Consider the following 11,174-nt stretch of genomic DNA (forward strand, 5'->3'; position numbering starts at 1 on the left):
GGGAGGCGGGGAGGAGGCGGAAATCTTTTTTTTTTTTCAATAAAAAAATTATATTAAAAAAATCTTTAATATACAACAAGTATACTAAGGTTAGCTTTCAACTAGATAGTAAGCTAAGGTGACACTAGACTATGTCAAAAATCACTACCAAATGTGATTCAGGGAGACTGAAAAGGAGAAAGGAGAAGGGGGAGGGAAAGGGAGACCACCAAAGGAAAACAAACAGACCAAACCAAAATTATGGATTGAGATGAGATGTGGTCAACCCTCAATCTAAAGTGTGCCATCACTGGTTGGGATGAGGAGTGAGGCTGGTGGGGACTTCGCCCAGTCTTGCCTGGACATCCAGGTATGCTCTCAGAGTGAGACGGCAATGGAAGCACCTATTCAATGGTATCCATTTGTAAAAGCCATTGCAATCAAAGGGCCGTGGCCGAAGCCTGAGTCAGACTGTGGGCTGGCTACACTTATGTAATTCCCCACTCCAGAGTCCTGGCTGGAAGGGCCATAGAGATTGGTGACAGGTCCTGGGCTGTTGGCCCAGGGACACCTCTGGGCCACACCAGGTTGGAACCTGCCTGGGAAGCAGGTGCACCAAAATTAGGTTGAGCAATGTGACTATTTGGGACTGATCCTCGAGCCGCTGCCACTGCTGCCACCACTGGTCCATAAGCTGCTGCTGGGAAGCCTGGGAACAGGTAGCCATAGCTAGGAGCGAATCTAGGGTAGCCTTGGCCATAGGTTCCCACAAAGTTCAGGTAGCCCAACATCTTAATGCCAAGCATGAACGCATTCATGGTGTAGGGCAGCCTCTGGACCCAGTGTCTTGTTTCAGTTGGGAACAAGAGTTCTTTCAGCTGAGCCTTCTTACATTCTACGATTTTATTATTGATTTTGTGGAAATGTTTCTCCACAACATCTTCATTCTCAAAAGTGACAAAGCCAAACCCTCTGTGCCTGGTGGTGGTTTTGTCAAACATCATCAACGCATCCTCCACCTTGCCAAACTCCTCGAAATACAGCTTTACATCTTTCATTACAGTGTTCACAGATAATCCTGCTACAATTTTTTTTGTTCTTGTGACCATCATCTAACAGCCTCTCGGTGCCCCATTTGAGTCAAATCAAGATTTTTGCATCCCGTGTACACCCTCCACCATTGCATTGGGCTACCCACAACGAGAAAATGCAACTATGGGGTCAATTGTCTTGGAATCTAACGCATGGTGGAGCTGACCTAATACTTTATCTACACTTGCTGGGTCTGCAAAGGTGATAAAACCAAAGCCTCTGGAGTGTTTTATAGTGGGATCTCTCATGACCATACATTCTCTGATGTCTCCAAATTTGCTAAAAATAGTCTCTAAGGCTTTCTGGTAAGGTCTTCCAGCTCAGTCCACCAATAAACAATTTACTGGGGTCAGGCTGGGAGTCGCTGGTGCTGCCCAAGGTGTCTAAGCTACCATTTGCCTCCATAGTGGAACACCCCCATCCCCCACCCCCTACACACCAAGCCCAACAGCTAAGCAGAGCGCAGTGGCAGCCGGTTCCTAGCCCCAGATCTCTGTCCCTCCTCCCCTGCCTCCCCCAATCCCCCTGCCCACCTCCACCTCTGCCTCTCCCCCCTTCCCCCTCCTAGGATACATCTAATAGAGTTGTTCAAGGGAGTCACATGGAAATCCCCAAGAAACCCAGGCTATTGCCAAGACAATAGGTTGCTCTCCACAAAGTGACATCAAGGCCACATTGATGAAGACAACAGCTACACAACTCATTGAATGTGGAGAGGTCAATCTAGTGCTATATAGAACCTTCACTCCCATGTCCCAGTGTCTTTGGTATGGGAAGTACTCTGAGGGTTATCTAACGTGAACTGTAAACACCAATCCAGCCACAAGCCCTTTGATCTACATTCTGACCTACCTGTAAAATATGCTAGGGCGATAATGGCGCAAAGCTTGTGGGAGTAACCAAACAATGTTTGATTTGACTTACAGCCTTCTCCATGAGATATAACCACACACTGCTTGGGCAACCGAGAATGAGAGACTAAATAACCCAGAGACCTAGAGACCTAGGGTTAAACCAAATAATACTATTCTTAAAAAAATAGAGAGTAAAAATAAAGTAACTCCTAATAATATTCTGCTATACTCATAGATCAGAGTCTTATTCAGTCATCATCAGAGAGGCTTCCTCCTGCAGCAGAAGGGAACAAATGTAGTGCCCATAGCCAGATATACTGCAGAGAGAGAGACCTTGGCACACTCAGCTCTAACTGGGATGTCTCCATCAAATGCCTTTCCTTAGAGCTCAAGGAATAAACCCTTTGAAAGAGGAGGCAGGGGTATGGGAACCAGAGGGGATGGAGGAAAGCAGGAGAACAAGTCCCTCTAATCAACTAAGCAAAGTTCATATGAACTCACAGAGACTGAAGCAGCAAGCACAGGTCCTACGTGGTTCTGTCCCAGGTCCTCTGTGTATATATTATAGCTTTCAGTTTAATGCTTTTATGGGATTTCTGAATGTGTGAATGACTGGGTCTGTGATTCTTGTACCTTCTTTTGGTGCTTTTTTTCTTTCTGTTGGTTTGCCTTGCCCAACTTCGATGTGACACAACCATTCTGTTAGTCTGTGACTTTTTACTGAAAGATATCAATGATTCTTAATTTCTGTTTTTTTATAGTTGTTGGTGATGGTGGTAGTGTGTGTGTGTGTGTCTGTGTGTATGTGTGTCTGTGTGTATGTCTTTGGGTTTTGCTGGTTTGAGGTTACTTATTGCCTGTGATTTTGTGGGTATAGTTAACCTCTTTGGGTTAAAGTTTTCCTTCTAATGCCATTAGGAGACTTAAGGTAAAATTGAAAGACCCAGTAACTCAACTAGAAAACTCAAAAGAAAACTTTACAAGTAGAATTAATCAAGCAGAAGATAAAATATCAGGACTAGAAGATAAAATGGAGGTATTAGAACAAAAGAAAAGGAAAAATAAAAAACATATGAAACAAACAAAGAAAATGTGGGACACCATGAAAACAAACAAACCTTTGAATTATAGGTATACAGTTTCACTTGCCGATGGCGATGAGGCCGGATCTCCATGGCTTGGCATAGTGGACAAGCCTGCATGGAGGCATTGTGATTTCCAGTGTCCAGGTTGCTGGTAGATAGAGCAGGTGTAGTGCAATATCGTGCCGTGTGACCATTTAGGCCACACTTGATAGAGCCCTGTGGTTGGCTTCCCTTGTTCCCCTTCCTGTGACCTTAGGGCAGCTGCTAAGGCCTATATATTGTTGTAACTTTGTCTATCGGGAAGACTCAGCTGATTCCTCTCTCACATTAAAAACTTTAAAGGCCATTTTCACCAATTACCATATAGGAGTTTGGGGACTATCATCAACCTTTTTTGTAAAACTCTTTCCTAATATCTGGTACTGACTGAGGAAGCAGAATGGAACCTAGCCGCTTTTCTACCTGAGAGAGATTTGGAAGAGAAAATGGAGCATGGAAGAATATAACCCAGTGTGCACAGGGGGTCCAGGAGTGGAACAGTGAGGTAGGAGGCGGAGGGGAAGGTGGAAGTTGACCTTGAAACTCCAAATTGGGAAAGGGAGGGAAAAGAATGTTACTACACAGGAGGGGGTTGGGAAGTGTGGACTTGAAGGAGTGGGGGAGAGACCAGTGCCTCTGGTGAGACACTGGCTAGTAAGTGGGGGGCTAGTAAGTGGGGGTCAAGAGCACAGAGCCCAAAAGCCATGGACATATATATGTAAGCTCTGTTTATTTGTATCAGACAGGATCAATTTTAAAAGATTTTTGTAAGAGGCTTACACGGGCAACAGCAGACATGGCTTTGAGTTGTAAGTGCCCATTTTAGGGTCTATGCCCAATCACAACGCCTGAGTCCGTTTCAGGGCATCCTCCAAAATGGCTTTTAAGTCCAAAAGGGGCCGTGGAGATTGGATGCCCGGTGTCCCAGGACAAACAGATCTCCGCCTCAGCCAAGCCTGATTCCATGGGATTGACTGCACCTGGGACTCGAATTCCCGACGTGAGTTCACGACTTCAGCAGGAATCCCAAAACGACAAAAATAAGTAGAAATGGGTACCCCCCAAACCCTATAGCATAGCCAAGAAAAGGGACTCACCAACACGCAGTTGCTATAGCCCAGAAGCTGGTTTTAAGTGTGGCATAGAGAGCTCAAAGTGTAGACTAGGGGCCTTTCAACATGTGGCCTGCCACATGGAAAGGGCCTGCCCTATCTCGGTGGAACCTCCAAAATTTTAGGAATATTTCCTAACATGAGCTCCCTGCCGAAGCAAAATTCCCAATCAAGCCAAATCAAAACAAGTGAAATTAAGAAATATCCAGGTTTAATGGGAGAGCTGTGCTCTCAGGTGGCCCCAAGGGGGAACTGGGAAGTTGTGGGAATGAGACCCCCAGGAGGAAGAAAGGAAGACCATGCATTCTTTTTTGGGGAGATCACTTAAGTACCCTGGGGAGTGGTCCTAACCTCTCCCTGGGATTTGGAGTCCAGACCAGGCCTGGGGGCTGGGATAGATGCGAGGGGCAGGGGCCTAGGCTCCCAACTTGACATATAGGCATAGATGAATCCCAAGTTAGTGGCATAGAGCATAGCTTCAACATGATCATGGAAAAATCATTCAGCAAACTAGTGAAAGGCACATCCATACAAATACAAGAAGCACACAAAACACAAAATAGACAACATCAGAAAAGAAAATCCCCGCAACATATAATAGCTAAATCACTAAGTATATATAACAAATAAAATGTACTAAAATCTGTAAGAGAAAAAGCACAAGTCACATATAAAGGAAAACCCATCAGAATAGCAGCTGTTTTCTCAATGGGAAATTTGACAGTCAGAGGATCTCAAAGCAATTGTTAAATGTCATAAAAGGTAATAGTCATAAAAAAAAAACTGTGACAGCCAACCTAGATTAATATACCCAGTGAAATTATCTGTGTGGTTGAAGGAGAAAGAAAAACTTTCTACAACATAAACAACCTAAAAAAGTTTATATCCAACAAAACAAGCCTAAATAAAATACATAGAATCAGTCATCAAAAGCCTTCCAACCAAAAAAAAAAAGCCCAGGGCTGGATGGTTTCTGTAGTCAGAGCCTGCTTGTTCATTTCTCATCCTTCCAGACCCAGAATAATGGCACAGAAACTATATTAATTAAAACACTGCTTGACAAATCACTTAGGTATATTTCTAGCTAGTTCTTACATCTTAAATCAATCCATTTCTATTATTTTACATTTTACCATGAGGCTCATGGTTTACTGGTACTGGGATGCGAGCATCTTTTCCCTCTAGCATCTACATGGCATCACCTTGACTCCAGCTACTCTCTTGCTACAACTCTGTTTGGATTTTCTGCCTGGTTTTACTCTGTTAAACCATTGGTCAAAGCAGCCATTAACCAATGGCAATAAAATATATTCACAGCATATATCACCTCCTATATCATCTCCCCTTTTTTGTCTAAATAAAAAGGAAGGCTTTAACTTTAACATAGTAAAGTTACATATAACAAAATAGGTATCAAGCAAGAATTACAGTCACAATATTTATATCTACTTCATCTTTTATCATAACTAAGGAAAATTATAATTATAACTGTCTATTTTTCAACTCCATCAAAGACTCCAGAAGGATATGCTATTACCTACGTAAACAGTAAGCAACTTCTAAAATTCTAGAATTGACAGAGACATCTTGCTTCCTGAACTGTCACTCAAAGTTCTTTTGTAACTTTGGGGCTACTGGACTATCACCCAAAATTCTTTTGTAATATTGGAGCACCCATATTCAGCATACAGGTCCATAGTATATGGAAGACTTTTCCATAAAGCAGGAAATTTCAAAGACAGTTCCACCTATATTGGCAGTTTGTCAGTCACTTTCTTCTGTGTCCTGCAGAATGTTTGGCAGACTCTTTCATGAAGAAGAAACCCTGAAGGACAGTCTTACTTTTGGTGTAGGAGGCCCTTCTGTATTTGTGTTGCTTTCATTGGTTATTAAAGAAACTGCTTTGGCCTAGTTGATAGGGCAGAACTCAGGTAGGCGGGGAAGACAGAACAGAATTCAAGGAGGAAGAAAGCAGAGACAGGCAGACACCATTATTCTCCTGCCCAAGACAGATACTGGTTAGACCTATGCCAGTAAGCCACAGTCAAGTGGCGATACACATTAATGGAGATGGGTTAAACTAATATGTGAGAGTTAGCCAATAAGGGGCCGGAGATAATGGGTCAGGCAGTAATTAACTGAATACAGTTTCTGTGTGGTTATTTCAGGGCTAAGCTAGCCGGGCAGCAGGACATGGCCTGCTCCTTCTACAACAGAGTGGTGCCCACGTGGACAACTGCATCCACATAAAGCCTGACAGAGTGTGGGAAGTAATTCTGGGCAGAAAAGAATAGAGTAAAGCATGGCTTCTTGGTAGCAGCAATTTCTTGGGTCTGCTCTGCTTGCTAGAGGCAAGCACTCTCATTTAAGAGAGGCTTCCTGACTCAGCATTAGCTGCAAAACCTTGCAGCTCCTTTAAGAGGTCCTTCCACGAAACACTTACATAGTGTTGATGAAAAAGCTGACCACATGCTTTTTGGTTTTCAGCCATAGCAGGAAAAAAGCCACACTGGTTTTTTTTTATTAAAGATTTCTGTCTCTTCCCCACCACCACCTCCCTTTCCCTCCCCCACCCCCAATAAAGTCCCCCTCCCTCATCAGCCCAAACAGCAATCCGGGTTCCCTGCCCAGTGGGAAGTCCAAGGACCACCCACCTCCATCCAGGTCTAGTAAGGTGAGCATCCAAACTGCCTAGGCTCCCACAAAGCCAATACGTGCAGTAGGATCAAAAACCCATTGCCATTGTTCTTGAGGTCTCAGTAGTCCTCATTGTCTGCTAAGTTCAGCGAGACCGGTTTTAACCCAGGCTTTTTCAGACCCAGGCCAGCTGGCCTTGGTGAGTTCCCGATAGAACATTCCCATTGTCTCAGTGTGGGGGTGCACCCCTCGCGGTCCTGAGTTCCTTGCTCATGCTCTCTCTCCTTCTGCTCCTGATTGGGACCTTGAGATTTCAGTCCGGTGCTCCAATGTGGGTCTCTGTCTCTGTCTCCTTTCATCGCCTGATGAAGGTTAATATTCAGGAGGATGCCTATATGTTTTTCTTTGGGTTCTCCTTCTTATTTAGCTTTTCTAAGCGCCCGAATTATAGACTCAATGTCCTTTATTTATGGCTAGAAACCAAATATGAGTGAGTACATCCCATGTTCCTCTTTTTGGGTCTGGCTTACCTCACTCAGGATAGTGTTTTCTATTTCCATCCATTTGCCTGCAAACTTCAAGAAGTCCTTGTTTTTTACTGCTGAGTAGTACTCTAATATGTATATATTCCATACTTTCTTCATCCATTCTTCAATTGAAGGGCATCTTGGTTGTTTCCAGGTTCTGGAAACCTAACTGACATGACTACAAACTTGACTATTATAGATGACTGATGACAAAACAATCCCACACCAGTTCAGAATTATGAATAATAAAGGGTTATTTATTTACAGGGAAAACTTACAGATCACTGTCTTAGACAACAGTCCTCTGCATAAACAGGAACAGAATCTAACAGCTGGAAGAGGGAGCCGTAAGCAAGAGAGAGGGCACACGTTTATGGCTGCTTTTACCACATCCAAGTGGGCTGGTATCTTAAAGGCTATTGGCTGAAGGAGCAGAATGTGCTCACACAGCACCTCCCTTTTTTGTTTAAATAAGAGAGCTCCAGACCCATTACAAAACGATATACACTAGGAACAGATATCAAGTATATTTAGAATTACAACCAGTACAAACAATATTAAGCAAGGAACATATGCTAAATGTTTTACTAAACATTCTATCCTAGGGAGTCTAAGTCTTGTATTAGAAATGGCTTGGCTAGATCATAAGAGTATAGTAACTACAACTACCTAATTTTCAACCCCGTTGAAGGCCTGAGAAGGGAGATAATATTACTTGAACGGGTAGGAAGTACAATCAAGTAGCTTCCAAAGCCAGCAATATATGACAGAGACAATTAGCTCCCTGAGCAATCACCCAAAGTTTCATTTTGCAACGTTAAATAACCAACTTTGGCTAAAGCCTAGTGCAACTGAGAGACCATTTTTAGAGGCAGGAAATTTTTCAAAACCATCTTATCCTATCTTGGCAAGATTTGACAGTCCTGCTTATCCATTTCCAGATACCATGTAACTTGTTAGTGGTTGAGGTATTGTCAGTTCCTTGTCCAAAGGCCAGTTTTGTCAAGAAGAAAACAAACTCCAAGTGTAGTGTCTTTGGTGCTCAACACTCTCTCAGGAATAGATTGGTGTGGTCAAAAGCAATCATGTCTCATGTCAACAAAACCCTAAATTATTTAAATGCCATGTTCCACATATCCTTGAAGTGGTTGAAAATTACCTATCTAGACATAAAACAATTTCTTTGTATCTAAAGAACCTAACTGACTTGACTGTATGTACAACAAACATGAACAACTATTGACCTATAATAATTAATACCTGATAACTTAAAGACTATAACTTCATGTCAGAATATTAAATAATCTGTAAACAAATGTGCAACAAATGAGGACAGTGACCTCAAAATGTAAACAATGTATAAGTATCTTAATCAGAGGTAGGAGTAATATATAATGCAACATGAAAAGTTACATCAATATACAAAATGTCCTAAACAGAGATGAAATCATGCATATATACAATCTGACAGAATAACTTTGCATAGGTGTACAAATAATGTAAACAAAAATAAGAAATATCATTTGAACTTTTATCAATATACAAAAACTATACCAATGTAAATTATCCATGAGTAATAATAACTCACAAGTATTCACTCTATTACTCACTATTATTATCCCTTTTTTTGAACAAATATAGTTTTCACCCCAACCCTCTAGTACAAGTAATAATCAACAATCCCTAAATAGTTGCATCCTCCTTCAGATTTCCTACCTCTTTTTCAAGAAGTTTGGTACCAGTCTATACCATTTCTAAAAATTCCTTAGTTAACTAAGTTTTGTTAGTTAAAGTGGTCATATCCTTCTTCAGATTTCCAAGCTGTCTCTTGAGAAGCCTGGTATCAGTCTGTAAAGACTGTACCATTTCTAAACATTCTTCATTCTTAGCCCTATTGTCAAACCATACTTTTAATAAAAAAAAATATTGAGGACAAGACTAATCCCCAGAATCAAAAATAGTGATGTAGAAGGGACATCATATAAGTCTTGTAAAGCCTCATACATGGTATAAGTAAAGAGGCTATTAAAAACCTTGGACGGTTAGGTTGTCTGACATATTTCCCTTTTAAATAGGCAACTTATGATATATTTTGGATATTAAATCTTACCTGTGGTTTAATTAGCTGGATTAGATGAAATAACCATTATCTGCCAGTAGGTGTCGTGGGCCACCTACAAAATGAACCCAACTGGGCCCAGCAGCACACCTGAAGTCACGTGACTGGTCTGAATCTGAATTTAGTGTGAAATGCTGAAAAATATGCTTAGATAAAAATTATATATTAATAGAAATCACAGACTGTGTGTACCATGGAGGGCCTTGATCAGTCAGCAGCTACAGGAGCACAGGAATAACAAGATAACAGCAGGCACCCAGGAAAGCTTGTATCCCCTTTGAATTTCTGCACAGTGTGCAGTGGTGGGACACAGACACTAGGGCTAGCATGCAGGGACTGGAAGCCACTCTTAGGCGTAATGAGATAATATAAAGAACCGTGGCCAATCTGCAGCGAGAAGAGCTGCAGATTCACAAGAATTCTATAACCAAATGAACTGCTGGCTCCATGCACAGGCTGCAGCCAACTGAGCGCTCGCGCCAAATCGGGCACACTCTAAGTCGGTGGCATGCAGCAGAGCTGAGGGGTTCTAAAACCAAACATTCAGGTGCCAGGTGATGATGTAAGTCACAAAACAATCTCATACCAGTTCAGAATTATGAATAATAAAAGGGTTATTTGTTTATGGGGAAAGCTAACGTGTCACTGTCCTAGACAACAGTCCTCTGCACAAACAGGAACAGAGTCTAACAGCCAGAAGCAGGAGCCACATTAGTCTGGAAGGAATCTACTGGTTCTCATCCTCTGTGGAAACAAAAGCAGAGCTTCTTTTCCAAAGCAATATATCCTTTCACCCCAATTTTGAAGTCAATATATCTTTAAAATATATATGTTGGTTTACCTTATCACCCTATAAAATATCTCTCTGTACTTAGCTCATTCACTCTAAAATTCAAAAAAAACCCACAATAATATACATAATCCAGACTCTCTGTGTATATTCTATTCTTACATGGCTTATTTTTTCTTTACTCCTTTAATCTATGTCTATCTGTACTCTGTCTCTGTAAAGACTTTGTTTTATTTTTAAACCATTTACTTGTTTTACATCTGTCTATATTATTTCTCTTCTCTCTCCCAAGCCTATGTACATTTATCTAACACTGTGACCCATTAAGGGGTCTTGTTCATCTGAATCTGCCTTTATTGTGTATCTGTAATAATTTTCTGACCAGAAACACTTTTAAAATGATAATCAGCTTGGTCACAGTGACCCTAGATGCTGGTTCTGCCTGTCTCAGACTTTTAATATATCGGAAGTAGTTCATCATCAGCTCTGGGACTGCCAGGTAGGAGCTGTCCTCACCACCTCAACTCTGGGTGGCACTGTGTAGCATATAAACACTTTATCTGAGAAAAAGCTAAATCAGCCATGCAGCACTTTGTATGGCCTGGAAATATCTCTGTGTGTGGCAGGGTGGGGTGCCATGCTCTCCTGCCTGTGCACTCCTAGCAAACGTGATCCCACAACCTGACCAGGCAGGGAGGATTGAGCCATGCTGTTTTCCTCCTAACCCCAAGCAGGTATACAAGTACCCAAACCCAAAGTGTGTGGTTTGCCACACAGATAGCCCTAGTCGTTTGGGCGCCATTCTGTAGTCAGAGGCTGATTGCTCATTTCCCAGGCACCCAGACCCTAAATGATCACACAGAAACTATATTAATTGCAACACCACTTGGCCAATCACTTAAGTGTATTGCTAACTAGCTCTTATATCTTAACCCATCTC

General features: G+C 42.0%; 1 pseudogene; it reads right to left on the reverse strand.

Annotated features, from left to right (window-relative positions):
* Positions 1-387: 387 nt before the first annotated feature.
* Positions 388-1,476, reverse strand: LOC126488659 (RNA-binding protein Musashi homolog 2-like; annotated as a pseudogene).
* Between the last annotated feature and the right edge of the window lie 9,698 nt (positions 1,477-11,174).

This window comes from Alexandromys fortis, unplaced genomic scaffold (assembly GCF_014885135.2).
Source record: "Alexandromys fortis isolate MF-2015 unplaced genomic scaffold, M_Fortis_MF-2015_v1.1 scaffold_201, whole genome shotgun sequence".
In the NCBI taxonomy this organism is placed as follows: domain Eukaryota; kingdom Metazoa; phylum Chordata; class Mammalia; order Rodentia; family Cricetidae; genus Alexandromys; species Alexandromys fortis.